Here is a 6,007-nt window from a genome sequence, read left to right as displayed (position 1 = left end):
CTCAGTGCTCAAAATAAAACTTAAGAGTTGTACCAGGCATGGTGGCCAGTGTCTACAATCCCAACACTTTGGAGACTGAGGCTGGTGGATCCCAAGTTCAAGGCTAGTCTGGGCTACATAGTGAGACCCTGTCTCAGAAAACAAAAAACCCTGGAGTTGACTTTCTCAGAAGGGTGTTTTGGGTAGGATTCTCAGAATCAGGATTTTAAACAAACACTCCAGGTAAATCTGAAGAGGACTATATTGGGGGATCTATTGATAGTGGTTAAAAATAGACTTTGAAGTAGAAGGAGCTGGGTTTGCATTCTGACTTTGTCACTTTCTAGTTGCATTCCCTTTGATAAGATCTTTAAAACTGTGAAGTCTGCATTCTCATCTGTAAGTTACTACTTTCCTCATGGAATTATTGTCAAGGCTGGATGAAGAGAAGGTAATGTAGAAGATGACTGTATCTCTGGCACTACACAGAATCCAACTCAGATGGTATTGGAGACATGCATGAAAGGATGACTCAGAGAGCAGGGTTAGGACACTAAATAGAGCTGGGAGGCACCCAGAGATGAGCAGTAATGAGAAGCTGCTGTCACCCTTAGCCCTGAACAAACGAGGCAAGGAAATAGTACCACAGAATCCAGTGAGAGCTGGTTCCTGGAGTGCAGGCCAGTTGACAGGATCTGTGGTTGGAGGGAGGCAGCCACTACTGAAGTGCAAGTAAAGCAGAGTGGGTGGCAGAGTGGGAAAGAAATGCCCTGAGCTCTGAACTCCAGTGTATGCTTCCTACTACCTAAGTCAACCCAGAGTCCAGTGACCAGGGAATCTGGGAGATGGAGTCTGCAGGAGTCATCCTCTTGGGGTGGGGCATAGAGAAGTGTGGCCAATGGACAGGGAGACAAACAGATAGGCAGGAAGTACCGTGATGAAGACGATGATAGTGATGATAGTGGTGGTGGTGGAAGCAAACTACTAGAATCTGAGGCTTAATGATAATCTTCTCATCAGGATTAAAATAAAACTGGCATTCTCCAAAAGATATAGTAGCTTCTACAGGTGATAAAGAGCTATTTTTCCCATGCCAGAATCTCATAATATCACAGAACATTTAGGCTGTTTACATACAGTGTGGAACCATCTGGGCAAAAGAAAAGAAAGGAAAAGTAAAACAGAACCAACAAAAAACTTCCTTCAGTCAACCTGGGCCTTGGTCAATGTGGGCCAGTGTGGAGTGTACTGGGTAGGTGTCAGTGTAGGGAAAGGAAATGTGTAGATGGTAGACAGGGGACTGACAATACTTCCTGTGGGTTTACTGACAAGCACACAAGACCACCTGCTTGAAGGTCGGAACAGTTGGCTTCTTTATATGCTGACTGCAGGCCATATAAGATTAGCACAGTATTAATGGTACTTGGAGCTTTTGTAAACTATTTGAGGACAAATGCTGTCATAGAGAAAAGTGTTTTACCAGGTTCTTTCTCACCCTTGGGTTCCTTGCCCTGCATCCTATTCAGCAAAATGTACTTAGCAAATAACAGAGGTGAGAGTCTAAGACACTTTCCTTTCACAGTTTGCTTTGTGCTATTTTCTGGTGCTAAGTGCTTTACTGAGGAATCCGGAAACAGTAACTTCAAAAATTGTGTTTTAAGAACTTGAAAACTTCTAGAAATATGCAAAAATTCCACATGGGTGCTCATTCTTCTGGCTGAAAGGACTACTAGATAGATGCTTGAAGGGCCTGTTGCCACTTAAGAGACATTCTTGGATGTAAATGTCACCAGGCTTTTTATGATGCTTTCCGTTTGAAAAGACTGCTTCCAGCCCCACCCCAAGGGAAATCCCAAGAGTATGTGGACACTTGGCTTCTTTTTAGTTAGTATGATTATTAAGATTTATTAATTGGGTAACTGGTTTTATGCTTGGTGTTTGATAAATACTTTTTAAATTCTCTTCAATCATTCAAAATAAGAATTGTCACCATTTACAGATGATAAAATCAAGCTTAGAGGTTATATTTCTTGTCTAAAATGCTATGGCTAATAAGCAGATGAGCCCAGATTTAAAGCTAAGGCTCTAGGGTTTCAAACTCGATGTTCTTTTTTTATTACATTATGCTGTCTCTTACCGCACTATTTGATCAAGTTTCCTAAGCTGACAAATCACAGTTCTGTAAATCTTATGAGAAATCTGACTGGATTTTCTTGCCAAATTAGCCTCTTCTCCCTCTTAATATCCCCCAAACATATTTCACTTCTATTTTGCACTTTGGTCATCTGCTTTATGTTTATATCTAGGCACTTTCTCTTTTTACTAAATTGAGAATTAAAATAATAATAGCAATAATAATAATAATAAATAACATCGATTTAAAATCTAAATGCCAGACATTGCCCTAGGCACTTCATGTGCATTCTTTCATTCAGTTCTTATAATGCTCTTTTAGTGAGCACTCTTGTTATTTACATTGTACAGATGCCTTACAGAGATCAGGACACAAAGGGTTTGTGCAGGCGCACAAAGCTCAGAAGACTTGGGATTCATGTACGGGTCTTTCTGACTGTAAGAATCAATTTCTTAACCACTATCTACTCATTGGGGGCCATGTATTAATCATTAAATCTTCTGTTCGAGGTTTAACATCATACTTCAGAAATACTTAAGAAAGTGAATGTTGTATACAGAGTGACCCAGAATCTAGAGTGTGAAAGCCATTGGGGAAGCTGGGTTATGTTGGTCCCAGGACACACACAGTGTGTATTGCTCTCTTCTGTGTTTATAGATCCATTCTCCTGTTGGTGGATATTTGGGTTGTTCCCAGTTTAATAATAAATAAATAAAGCTGCCAGGAACATTGTTCTAGAAGTAATTTTGTGTACATATGCATTCATTTCTCCTGGATATATATATATATATATATATACACACATACTTATATATACATTTATATATATATATATATTTATTTATATGATACCTTATGTGGTATCATAAGGTAGATTGTGTTTACTTTCTCAGAAATTGCCAAATAGATTTTCAAAGGGATTGTTCCATTTTGTAATTTTATTGATGATATAAGAGAGCTCTACTTCCTCCTAAAATCTTGGCATTTGCCAGTCTTTTTAATTTTATTCATTCTGGGATCATAAAATAGTTTTAATTTGTATTTCCTTTAAGACTAATGATGTTGAATACCTTCTTACTATTTGATTATCTTTGGAACACAACTCAGCAATAAAAAAGAATACACTATAAATATACACAACAGCATGAATTAGCTAGAAAGCCGTTAAGTTGAAAAAAGAATTCAGACACACAAAAAACTCACACCGTATTACTCCATTTATATGCAGTTTCCAAAATAAGCAACACTAATCTATAGTAATTGATGTTAAAGTAGTAGTTATCTGTGAAATGGACATTGGGTAAGATAGTATAAGGGACTTTCTGGAATAATGAAAATGTTTTATGTCTTGATCTGGGAGGTGGTCACATGGGTGTATCCATACATAAACAAATTTTACTTGAATAAAGTTTATTCAAATTTTGGTAAGTGAATTCACTTGAAGAATGAAGATAAGGAAATCTGGGTCACTCCAGTTTGAGACCACTGTCAAAGGAAATATTAGTAATATTCTCCTCACATTTAAGGGGAGAATACTGCTCTACTTTGCCCACAAATGCCCTGACCTTGGCTTTGACCATTTCCCTCTCTTCCATAATGCAGAAATAGTCTTTAGTCTCAGGAACTTACTTCTCCAATAAATACATCCTCAATCCTATTAGTAATGATGCCCCTTTCCTTTCCAATGGGAATGTGAGGGCAATAATTTAGTTTGTAGAGTTCTTCAATTTCGTTGCCACAAACTCCATTGAATAAACTACAAAGTTGGGCTCAGGGCATCCCGGAGATCTGTATCAATTCTTTTTCAAGGTCTAATCTAATTCTGCTGTCCTACAGCCAGCTCTTTTCTTTTTCTGCAATATAAGAAAGATAGAAACTTAGACAACATCTTAGCAATGACTCTAACTTTTAGATTGTAGTGTTACTGCAACCATTGACACTGGCACTTCCTGCCATTCCCCACTGACTCGATTGGTCTTGCCAAGGGAATGAAGTTGGTGCAAAAGGAGAGTGAGAACTTTTTATGTAACTACCCAAATTTATGTTCAAGAAACCCAAGACAGGTTGTCCGGAAATGTTATATTCCCTCCTGTAATCTTCCATTTACTGAGTGTCTACCAAATTGTTGATAACTGGTATAGTGCAAGCTGTGTGTATGTTTTTTTAAAATTTTTTAAAATTGTAAAACATGCATAAACTTTACCAGCAAAACTGTTTTTGAAGTGTGCAGTCCAGTGCATGAAGTGTACTCACATTGCTGTGCTATCATCAAGATCATCCATCTCCAGAACTCTTGTCATCTTGCAAACTAAAATTCTCTGCCTATTTAACACCAATTCCTGTTTCTTCTTTCCCCATCTCCTCCTCTCCTTGTGCCTTTGACTACTGAAGATACTTTGCACAATGAAATCATACAGTATGTGAATTTTTACAACTGGTTTACTTCACATAGCACAAGGTCCTCAAGGTTCACGATCAACAATCTGTGTGAACTTTAGTTTTCATTTCTCTGGACAGACGGCCTGAGTGCAGTTCCTGGGCTGTACAGTGGTCATATGTTTAGTTTTGGAAGAACCTGTCTTAAACTTTTCCAGGTGGGCTGTACCGCTTTACATCATTGCAGCAGCATGAGTGATCTGCTTATCCTGCATCCTTGCCTGTATTTGGCAATTACTTTTTCAGCAATTTTGACTGGTATCTGTTGGCTTTAATATGTATTTCCCCTAATGATAGGTGAGGTTCTCTTCATAACAAATGGCTATTTGTTACTAGATCCATTACTAGATCCTCTCAGTGACAGGACTTCTTCACATTTTTAACCTTTTCTAATTGGATTTAATTGTTGAGTCTTCAAAGTTCTTTATATATTCTAGCTACTTATTTGCCAGATAGGTGGCTTATATTATAAATATTTCTCCCATGGTATAGCTTGTCTTTTTCAGCCTCTTAGGGGATCTGTCATAAATCAAATTTTTAAATTTAATGAGGTCCAATTTAAAAAATTTTCCTTTTATGGACCACCCTTTTTTGGTGTCAAGTCTAAGAATTGTTTGTGCATCTCTAGGCCTTGAAGAGTTCTCTGATTTCTAAGGTTTTACATTTCACACTAAAATAGGTTACCTATTTCAGAAAACCCTTTTTCTGGCAGCACTTGGGTTTGAACTCAGGACCTCATGCTTGCAGGTAAAGCCATGCTTGCTGTTGAACCATGCCCCCAGCCCTGCTTTGCTTTGGCTTTAATTATTTTCAGTTTGGGTTTCACATTTTTGGCCACAGATCGTCCTACAGATGCCTCCTGCATAGCTGGGAAGACAGGCATGTGCCACCACACCTAATTTTGCTGTTGTTGTTGAGATAGACTTTCACTAATTTCCCCAACTCCCAGGCTGGCCTTGAACTGTGATCCTTCTGCTCTCTGTGTCCCAAGCAGCTGGTGTAAAGGCATGAGCCACTGCACCTGCCCCTCAAACTTTCCTGTTTACAAAGTGTGAGACTCAACTAGGAACTATTCTTCTTTCTCCTCTAGGGATGTCCAGTTGTTACTCTTTGGAAGACCATTTGTTTCCCTTCTTCCATTCAGTTTTGTACCTTTGTCAAAAGTCAGTTTGACTTTGTTTGGGTCTATTTTGGGTTTCTGTATTCTATTCCATTGTTTTTAATGTCTATCCCTCTGTAAATACCACCCAGTCTTCATAACTGATGCTGTACAATACATCATAAACTAGGCTGATTCCTCCCACCTTATTACTTTTGTTTTTTCAAAGTCATTTATTCTAGTTCTTTTGCTTTTCCATATAAACTTTAGAATAATCTTGTAAATATCAATGAAAAAAACACTGCTGGGTTTTGATAGGAATTGCATTACACTGTCTATGGAGAAGGGAAGTCTTTTGT

Source organism: Castor canadensis, chromosome 10 (genome assembly GCF_047511655.1).
Source record: "Castor canadensis chromosome 10, mCasCan1.hap1v2, whole genome shotgun sequence".
In the NCBI taxonomy this organism is placed as follows: Eukaryota; Metazoa; Chordata; class Mammalia; order Rodentia; family Castoridae; genus Castor; species Castor canadensis.
This window is presented reverse-complemented; position numbering follows the sequence as displayed.